Raw genomic sequence first — 10871 nt, 5'->3', positions numbered from 1 at the left:
AATATTATATAAGCGTTAAGCAACACTCTTATATAACTCATAATAATAGCCCAAATAATTATTTTAAGGTCCTAATAACATTACTATATTAAAACATAAGTTATACTAAAGATAGGTTAGGCGTAGCTCACTTACAGCGGGTTTTTCTCAAAATCGGGCTCCCCTGGAGCAGCGTTCCCGAGCCGAAAGGCTCTACTTCTCGGAGCCGTCAAACGCTCCGGGGCTTCCACCTCGTGGTAGGGAGGTTCCCTAGGCTTTTCGGGAGGTTTCGGGGGCTAGAGAGAGGTTCTAGAGATAGAGGAAGAAGTAGGAAGGTGTGAGAATGAATGGAGGCCTCACCACTTATTTATAGGGGCTGGAGGAAGGTTCACGTCGTGAATCTCTTGATGTTCACGTCGTGAGTGAGCTTGGGCTCCAAGTCACAGCCTGGTGCTTCGACGAGCCATAACTTCTTCGTTATAACTCGGATTTCGGCGTTCTTTATATGTACGGAACCCTTGAGACATATTCTACAACTTGGTTAAGATTATTTATTCTAAATAATCTTTTGTCGAAAAGTATTTTTCGACCCCTATTATCCCTAAATTGACTAGCCCGGATCTACGGGCATTACACTCAACTTCAACCTTTATTGATTAAAGATAAAAAATTTCCTGGATACATTTCTGGTACACGATGCTAAACATATTGCATCCCTCAAACTAAGCGAGGTTGTGTTTTTGTCCCATGATTTCACTAGAATAAAGGAGGCCACAAATGCACTAGAACGTGTATAGGCTCAACTAAACATTTGGGTCTTCATGCAATCACCAAACATAACACTAGCATGATTCCTAATTGCTTTTTACCAAATTTTCTAAATTAAGTCCTAGCAATTTTATGCAAAATTTCAACTAATGTAACTAAAATTTTAACTAATGTAACCAACCCCCTACCCCACACTTAATTTATGCAATGCCCCCATTGCATACTATGCGTGAAAAAAACATAAAAGTAAAGAGAGAATTGGAACAAACTCCCCTGGGATAGTAGTCGCGAGATTGATTTTCTTCTTTGAAAGCTCCATCTTCAATTGACTTTAAACATGGGAACAGCTCATCCATGTCTTGGGTGTCAAATCTCGTGTGGTTAGCTCCAAATATGCAGTAAAATCCCTTGGAAAGTTCCAGGAGTCAATCTTAAAGATAATGCAGTCAAGTGGCGTAAAAAATAGCATCAAATCAGTAACTTTAGAGGTGTAATGATAACAACACGCCGAGTGGAATGGTGACTCGTCGAGTAGGAGCGGGAAAAGGCAGAAATCGTGAAATTACACTGGGACTCGTCGAGTCAGTATGTGCACTCGGCGAGTCCATCGCTGTGTAATGAAAATATATTCTGCTTTAAATTCGGCTTTCGGTGTGCTGAAGTAACATCAAAAAGACACTTATGCCCTTCTCTTCTTCAGTATCTACGCACTCTTCAACCCTCTCTAAAACCAGACTCGATACTTAAACTCCATTCTCGCTCGCCTAGACTCGATGCTTCTATGAAACGACTCTCTAGACTCTTCGTTTGCAAATCCTTTATCCAATTTCTGAACAGACTAAAACAAACACGTAATAAAAAGGAAAAACAAACCATAAACAAATCCTAAATTACTCGTCCAAGCCAAACAAAACAAACAAACAAAAATGAACAATAATGAAAAATTGTTTTAACACAACCAAAATAAAAAGGATAGAACTTCAATCTTCATCTTCTTCCTCCTCATCCTCTTCATCATCATTCCGAGCTCCACTCCCACTCGCTCCGCTCCGTCTTGTGTTTATCCTCTCCTCCCAAGTAGACACATAAGGAAATTGACCCCCGTCCACATGTTGAATGATGAAGTGATTAAACAATTGGATAAAGGACCGGTTGGCAAAATTCAAGCCCCTCCCCAAATTATCTTGATATCTTCTTCCCTCCTCATTTAACCACTCCGGGGGTATATCATCTTCGACTGGGATCACCGGTGGATCGGGATGTGCTTGCTCGCGTCTCGACCTTACCCTCCTTCCCGGCTCCTCGGGTCCTATCACCGCATCATCATGAGGAATAGTATAATGGCCCCCTCCATAATCTTCAATAATTCGGGCTCTTCTAAAAAGAATGGGATTAAAAGGAGGGGTCGGGATCATCGTCATCAAGTTCCATGCTCTTCTTTCCATTAACCCATAGGATTTGGCTAGGCGGGTGACAAACATCCCACCACTGATCTTTGAAGTTTTGTGATCCTTGACCGCCCCCAGCTAAATAAGATGCCATGCAATACGGAAGATTGCAAAAAGTATTAGGAGTAATAATACTCCACAAGTAGAAAACATCAAGGTAGGGAACCTTGTCGTCATCTTTCCGCATGTTGATTGTATTCGCGATGAGGCGGTGAATCAATCTATGAGTGGGTGATCGAATACTACCCTCTTGAGAGGACTTGGGGATATAAACTTTGTTAGCAATGGTGTTCCACCAAGTGGAACCCACAACACCCTCCGGTAACTCCTTATGACAATGCTCAAGAAATGTGCCAAAACCCTCAGTAGACACCAATTGTTGGTCATAAATACCCAACCTATACGCTAGTTCCACCAAACTACATCGGCGGAATTCACCACCAAGGCAAAAAGTAACAATTCCCGGGTTGTAATAATCGTTCCCTTCACGGAAATTGATGGTTGAGAAAAACTCCCAACACAGCTCCTTGAACACCGGTTCTTGAATGCGGAATAGCCGGTTCCATCCATCACAAGTGATGGATACCCCATCATTCATAAATACTTTGACAAGATACGGGGGCAACTCCTCTTCATAACGAACTCTTCCTAACCAATCCCAATCTATGTCATTTGGCACATAAATTTCTTTCTTCTTAACTTCAACCAGCTTCTTCTTCCATCTTTTCATTGTGGATTCCGAATCAATTCTTGGAAAATTTAACCAAGGATGGTCTCCTTGGCTACCCCTAGAGCTTTGTCCACCTCTTGGAAACATTTTCTGCAACATAAGAAAACCATACAAACCAGAAAACACAGAAACATTAAAAACCAAAATTTGGGACTGCCTTCAGTGACCGACTCGTTGAGTCCACGAACAGACTCGGCGAGTCACATGAACTGCTCGAGTCGCATGTCTGAGGTGTATCAATTCATCCAACAAAACTCAAAATTGGTACGAGGGGTTTGTCTCGGGATGCATACTAAGTATAAATTCATAATCAATTGCATCTAAAACATCCTAATTAGACAAAAATTAAAAACCCTAGAATCTTAATCAAGTCAAAGGAAACCGATTGCAACAAATTGGGATCAATATTCTGCAAAAATTAAAGCTTTAAGAAGATTATAAACAAAAGATGTTACCTTGTTAGAGGAAAGTGGAAGAAATCAAGAAAAATGGGATGGGTTGCTTGAGAGAATCTTGGCACGTCGAGTATAGGAATGTTGGACGTATGAAGTGAAAATGTTTATCAATTAGGTTAAAACCCTAATTTTACAGAAATGTAAAAATTATTTTTTTTTCAGTAATTTTGATCGACTTGTCGAGTCATCGTTCAGACTCGTCGAGTCAGGTCGCGAAATTATTTCACGTCTGCATAAGGACTCGTCGAGTCCGTGTATAGACTCGCCGAGTTTATTATTCTGTTGAAAACATTTTTTTTCCTTTTCTAAGAAAAAATATTTCCTTATTTAAAAATAACACCGCACCCCACACTTAGGCCTTAATTACCCTCAAGCAATCAATTATGGATGAATATTAAGATTGAAATAAAAAAAAAACTAAGTGATCCTCACAAAACAAAAACGAAAAAACGAAAAGAAAAGAAAAGCAAACTCTTTTGACGGGTTGCCACCTGTTAAGCGCTTCTTTTTAAGGAGTCATTAGCTGGACTCCTTCCCACTTTACGTTTCTGCTGCTTCCTTCATTGGGATCTCCTTTTTTAATTTTTGGACTTTATATTTTGTCTTGTACAAATAGATTTTTCTCTTGTAAGCCCTCTTCAATTCTTCCATCCTCTTCCTTGCAGTGAGTTCTTTAGCTTTACGCTTTTTCCCTTTATCGTGCTTATTTTTCTCCACTCCTTCCTTTTCACACTCCATCGTTTCCCTTCCTTTCTTATCTTTCTTGATTGCCTTTTTGGTCGTTACAGAATACGGTGCTTTGAAAGTGAAAACTGCAAACGTAGTAGAGACAATGGCACGAGGCTTGGTTCTTTTGCTTTTGATTGACATCTCTTCTTGATCTAGCATATGTGATTCAATAGAAGAGGTATGAGTATCACCATTCACATTTTTAAGATCCCCTTTTTCTTCCAAACTTCCTCTATCCTCCTCTTGAACAACCGCATCATCCTCCACAATTGCTTTAAGAAAAGACAAATGTGCATCCTCAAAATCGATACGATCTTCAACAACCTTGTTTCTCTTAAGAGGATTCTTCAAGTAATCATGCAAAACATGCACATCTGGTTCACAAAGGGTACTAATGGCTTGCAGACTAACATTTCCATCAGATTGAGAACTTTCGCAGGTACTCGTCGAGTCAGCAGATACAACTCGGCGAGTCAGAGAGTCTTCAACACTTTTGAGGCTTTCTTTACAGTCAGCTTCCTTGATCAGCCTTTCTATCTCTTCCAGATCTCCCTTGGCATCAGAATTCTCTTCCAAGGATAATAAGAATTGGTTTGGATTGACCTCTTGCAAGTAAGCAAGCTCTATCTCCAATACTTCATCATCTAAAATTATTGAGGAAACCTTATCTTCTTTTGACTCTTTGGGCTTCTCCTTTTTCTCTGCTTCAAAAATTACCAAATCATCTCCCACCCTTAATGTTAGCGTAGATTCACGCATGTCTACCAAGGCACAAGCGGTATTCAAGAATGGCCGCCGAAGAATGATTGGTACTTTAGAGTCCTCCTCCATGTCTAATATTATAAAGTCAACCGGAAATACTAATTTATCAATTTTGATAAGGAGATCTTCACATACTCCCATTGGATGTATTATCGTTTTGTCGGCTAGATGAATCTTCATTTGAATAGGCCTTGGGACCGGAAGGTTTAACTTTTGGAAGAAGGAATATGGCATAATATTAATACTTGCACCCGAATCCGTCAATGCTCGTGTGGTCATTATGTTCCCAAATTGACAAGGTACGGTTGCTTCCCGGATCGCCCCTCTTTTCTGGCAGTTCACTCAGCACAATTTCAGCAACTTCTTCTATATTTCTTCTAGTGGTAAAGAGGTTTTTAAGTAAACTACCGTATTTCGGTGTTTGTAATATCGTTTCAACAAACGGATATTTACTTGGAGTGCCTTTATGTGCTCCATAAACCTCCTATATTCTTGAATCTGCTCATCATGTATGGCTCGGCTCGGAAATGGCAAAGAGGGTCGGTAAGGCTTCAAAAGAGAGCAATTTTTGGTATCAGGTTGTCGACTCGTCGAGTCCATGATGGCAACTCGGCGAGTCGAGTCGGGTTTACTCGAATCCCAGCTACTTTCTTCTTCTGTTCGCACTTTGTTGGGATTCTTCTGGATAGCGGTCAGAGGAGTGTAAATTGGTTCAGAATCTGTTGTTATTGCATTCACATGCGCCATTCTTGGATTTTGCTCGGTATTTCTAGGAAGTTCACCGGGTGCTCTTTGGTTGATTTGTTGTGCAAGCTGACCTAGCTGTTTTTCAATATTATGAATAGATGCTTGCGGATTCCTAAGCATATTTTGTTGATCCTTCATCATAGCTTGATGTTCTCTAAGCATATTTCGTTGCTCTTTCATTTCAGCATCTGTATCATTATGCTTCTTCTCAGATGCGGCTACAAATCTTGTGAGCATGTCTTCCAAGTCAGCTTTTTTCTCCAGCACTGGTTCCTCTTTTTGATAATAGCCCCTTTCTTTTTGCTTAAATTTCTCCTCCCTTTCCTTTTTGTACTCATCATAAGGAAGCCAGTCCTTCTTGGGTTTCCGCCAATTGTCATCATACCTATCACCACTTGAATAGCACACTTGCACCCTCTGGTTCCTATTTTCGTCAAGATCACAATCTTTAGTGAGATGAGGCCCTCTACAATTCTCACAACCGACCCTAATGGCATGGATGGATTGGTCCATCTTAGTCATTCTTCGATCCAAATTCTCTAGTTTAGCCATCATTACTGTCATGCTATCATTAACTGAGTTCACCGCCCCCCAACTCAGTTCATTCCTTGGGTTATGATATTCTCTAGAGTGCTTAGAGAATTCTTCAATTAGGGCCTTTATCACTGGGGGTGCTTTCTTTGTGAGTGGTCCTTGCGAATCAAGGAGTTGCCTAGTTGTCACATTTACTCCATCATAAAAAATGGAGACTTCTTGTTGGCTGTTTAGATCGTGATGTGGGCAATTCCTTAGTAAGCCTTTGTACCTTTCCCACGCTTCATATAGTGACTCTCCAGCTTGTTGTTCAAAATTAGTTATGGCTTTCTTTAACTTGGCTATTTTGAAGGAGGGCAGAACTGGTCTATGAATTCTTCTTTCATTTTAGCCCATGTAGTGATGGATCCTGGGGGAAGTGATTTCAACCAATCCTTTGCAGCTCCCTTGAATGTGACAGGTAGCATACGAAGCAAGACAGTGTCGCGAGCCACATTAGGGACGTTAAAATAATCGGCTACATCGTTGACTTCGTCCAAGTGCTTGTAAGCGTCTTCGTGATCTTTCCCGTAAAAGGGGATTTCCTTAAGTTGAGCAAGTATGTGGCCCTTTAGTTCGAAAGTGGCGGTCGCAGGATTGATGGATTGCACTAGTCCCGGTCCGGTATCGTCACGTATTCTCTTCTTCCATTCGCCCATGGGAACTTCATCGATATTAGCCATGGGGTTAGCTAATTCGCCATCTAAATCGCTTCCTTCTTCGGAGTCGGTTTCTTCCCTTTCAGATTTGTACTCAGCCTCTTCCTTCCTTAGGTCTTCGCCTGCTACTGAAGAGAAGCTGGATTCCCCTTCTTTCTTGCTCTTTTTCTTACTAAATACTGACTTGAGATTCTTTTGTCTATAATATGTAAATAATTAGCTAATGAATAATTAAAATCTATATTAAATATATAGCTAAATATGCACATATCATGTACTCACTCTAGTAGCGTATTCTGAAATATCCGAGCAATTGCATCCGAAGCTTTGCGCCATCGAGAAGGTCTCCGAAACATCTTGAGCGGTATAGAGAGAGTGTTTGAAAAAGTATTTGGGATGAAAAAATCAGAAAGTCAGCACCTCTATTTATAGGGGTTGTGTATGCGGCGCACTTCATGCGCGGCGTGCACTTGTTGCGCGGCTCCATCCAGAACTTGCCAAGTGTCACACTTCTGATGGTCAACGTCTCTCTAATCTTCAACGAATCTGGGTGTCAGGTGTGCGCGACGGGTATGACGCGCACCTGGCGTGCACCCCTAAATCTTTTATAAAAATTCGTAGCTTCCTTATATGAATCTTGTTTCTTACCCTCTTTATATATTTGTGTAGCTCTCTACTAGTACTACAACTTTCCTTAAGGTCGTGTTGTCAAATTTTGACCTTCATTTTTCACCCGTATTTTATATTTTTCTAAAAATCGTACCTCCTTCATACTAACTCTATTTTTTACCTTTTTTCTTTCAAAGTCTTTATCTCACGGGTTACTACGATTTTCCTTTAAGTGGTATTAGCCAAAACTCAATCAATCTCTTTATGTCATTTTAACGTTAATAGCGTTATTAATGCGGTTGGTTTTTATATTTATAAAATCATAACTCTTCTAATCGGAGTCAGATTTTTGAAATGGTTATATCTTTGAGATCATTTTGTTGTGTACTTTCCAAATACACTAACCATCATAAAAGTGATATAACTTTTTGGTCACTCACTTTTGACCCTATTATCATTATTTAACGGATCATATTTTACTTCAATATGAAAAGTTATATCATTATCATTGGTTGATGCTAATTTTTAGCGATTGGTGACGGAAAATTCTCAATTGTTACAGAAATGTTAAATTTCACAAACATATATATGTGGTTCTATCTCTTTGTGATCAAAGATAAGAAAAGTTATGTCTGTTGTCTATTGTTATCTGTAATTGATTTTAGCAGAAGATATGATTTTGTGCAAAAGTCTCATTTTGATGACATGTTCTTGTTTATTGAACGGAAGTAGGGGTGATGTTCTTTATCAATTAGGTCATTTTATATTTAACAATATAGTTGTTGACCTGGTGTATGTATTTTCATATTCAATGTGAATTTCAGAATATTTGACAATTCTTATAGTCAAGAAAATGATGTTGTATCTCATCTTTTGTGATTACTGTCACATACAACAACTGTGTGAAAAAAAAAAACTACTTTTCTTGCAGAATCTTGTGTCAGTCAACAATTTACAGGTACAAAATGGGTTTGAAAAGAGGGAACAAAGGTTGTCCGGTTGATTATAGTTCAAGAAGTTCAAAGTCTTCAAAGTTTAAAGTTTTGAAAAGATTGTTCACCCAAGTCACCATGAGGATATTATGGTAGATGCGCAAATCTGAAATCTAGACTAACAAAATGTTCAATTGCTGAAAGAGAAATCTATGAGCCTCAAGTTTAGTGAAAAAGAAAAAGACCATAGGAATTGAGCATTACAACATTGTACATGCTGATGTTGTTCATGGACTAGGGCAAAGACAAAGCATGGATGTTTTAGTCGCCTTATGAGAATGAGAACACATCTCGTGAGTTAGCTACAGAAAAGGAAAAGGCTGCAACAGGGGTAGTTTGGTCCAACTTGTTTAATTAAACACTAAACAAAATCATGGCTGAATTTTTGATAATCATGTCTCTCACTGACTCAAGTACACACTGGTTTCAAGTTCATGTTATCGCTCACACTGATGTACTCACTGATAAGATTCACACGCTGGTTGTTATCCTCAACCCTAGCACTTAGTGTTTCCTTCCAGTAGCCTCAAGAATGTCTTAATTCAGTTTTTAGTCATTTGTTTGTCTCAAATCGCCAGCTTCTAGAATTCAACTTCTCCAACAATGTTCAAGATGACTCTCATGCTGATTGTTTTTCTCACTGACCCATGTTTCATGGGTCATTCATCCGATATCAAACAACCATCCATGATTTTCTTACAATCTTTAGTGAAGTTCTCTAGTTGTTATTGTTTATAAGCTGTTCTAACTTAGTTTATATGGGGATTGTCATCTTAGGGCTTCAGTGTCATCTTCATGCCGATCCAAGGCATCAAAGCATGAAAAAAATTTGATGTTGACAATTCTAAGGTTGCTTGGAATGAGTGAAAGCGTATATGTCTTGATACCATGAGACATATTTACAATTGTTATCATTCTCAAGATGTATAAGAGGGCAAGATTTATTATTGGTGACAATTCAAGAAAAGAAGCCAAGGATATTTTGGTCCAAACGGTGTACTATCATCTAAGTTCAAGAAAGGAAAAGGCGCCACATCGATTTCTGTTAAGGGCATTTTGGTCTTCATGGTTTCAACGCATTTTCATGCAAAAGTTGTTCTTACGCTGGTATTATTTGGTTGCACGCCTCTGTGTATCAGCTCGAAGGGAAGATTACATGATGCATCCAAGTTTCTAAATTTCGCCACATCATCAACATCAGATCATCATCACCATTCCGTTTCATTCCCAGATTATATTCAGGTTCATATGGTTCACCCTATCTTCACTAGTTTATTATATTCTCACTTCTCTTATCACCATCATTCACGCTGACTTTAATGCTCATACTGATTTGAAGTCACTGATTCCATCACCTCCATCGGCCACCTGCAACATCTCCATACTCCATCATCGTCGCTTCTTCTTTTACTGCCTGTAATTTCAAAGGAAAGATGAAGTGTGTTCAATAAATTAAAGTGAAAGCATGCTCAAGGGTAGCTATCAAACCAAAAAAAAAGAATTGTTGCTACCGAGGAAATGAATTCTATGATAGGATTCTAACTCACACTGATTAATGGATTTAGCAACCAGCGTCACGTTCCAGCATCCGTCTTCTATAGCTTCACTTGATATCACTAGCCTCATGAATATGTTACTCGAGTTCAAAGACTTCAATTTTCAGTCTCAAACACCAGCAACTCAAGTTGTCTTCAAAAATAGCGGTATTTCGGTCAAATTTTGGAAGGGTTTAGGTCATTTTTTGTCACTTAACTTTTGGTTTTGTGCTCATTTGGTCACTTAACTCTTTTTAAGTTTTAAAAGTTCATCAAACTTTTGGCTTTGTGCTCATTTAGTCACTAAACTTTTAAATTTTTTCAAAATTTTAGTGACTAAATGAGCACAATTTTAAAAGTTAGGTGACTAAATGAGCACAAATCTAAAAGTTAAGTGACCAAACCAGAAGTTAAATGACTAAATGAGCACAAAGTCGAAAGTTTGATGACCTTTTAAAATTTAAAAAGAGTTAAGTGACCAAATGAGCACGAAACCAAAAGTTAAGTGACCAAAAATGACCTAAACCCATTTTGGAAATGATGTAAGTGATGTTTCTTCAGAATTAAACGTGTGATAGATGTGATGATGTTAAATGGTCTAAAAGTCAAGAAAAAAATGTTTTTAACTGTTGTTGGTTCAAAAGGAATAGAGTAATCAAGTCTGCAAAGGAAGGATGATTTGTCTATGATAAAAGCAAGCATTGCAGATCCCACGTTGGGAATTAGGTTAAACTGTTCAAGATATTGTCTTATCAAGGTCAAGATACAAGGTTTGTAGGTCACCGGTTTGAAAAGGTCTGAAAAGTAATGAAAAACAGAAAAAGGGTGCAGCTCGTGTAAAGCAAAAAGAAATAAGGAATTTGTATATTGGTTCATGGTTGCATC

General features: G+C 38.8%; 1 non-coding gene across 1 annotated transcript; it reads left to right on the top strand.

Moving 5' to 3' along the window:
- Positions 1–6384: 6384 nt before the first annotated feature.
- Positions 6385–6491, top strand: LOC145110313 (small nucleolar RNA R71). The gene has a single exon (XR_013709696.1). It is a non-coding gene; the product is annotated as a small nucleolar RNA R71 (small nucleolar RNA).
- Positions 6492–10871: the final 4380 nt, after the last annotated feature.

This window comes from Lactuca virosa, chromosome 4 (genome assembly GCF_052849685.1).
Source record: "Lactuca virosa cultivar CGN04683 chromosome 4, Lactuca_virosa_CGN04683_v6, whole genome shotgun sequence".
Taxonomy (NCBI): domain Eukaryota; kingdom Viridiplantae; phylum Streptophyta; class Magnoliopsida; order Asterales; family Asteraceae; genus Lactuca; species Lactuca virosa.
Note: the sequence above shows the minus strand (reverse complement) of the source record. Positions and strands in the feature narration are given on the sequence as shown.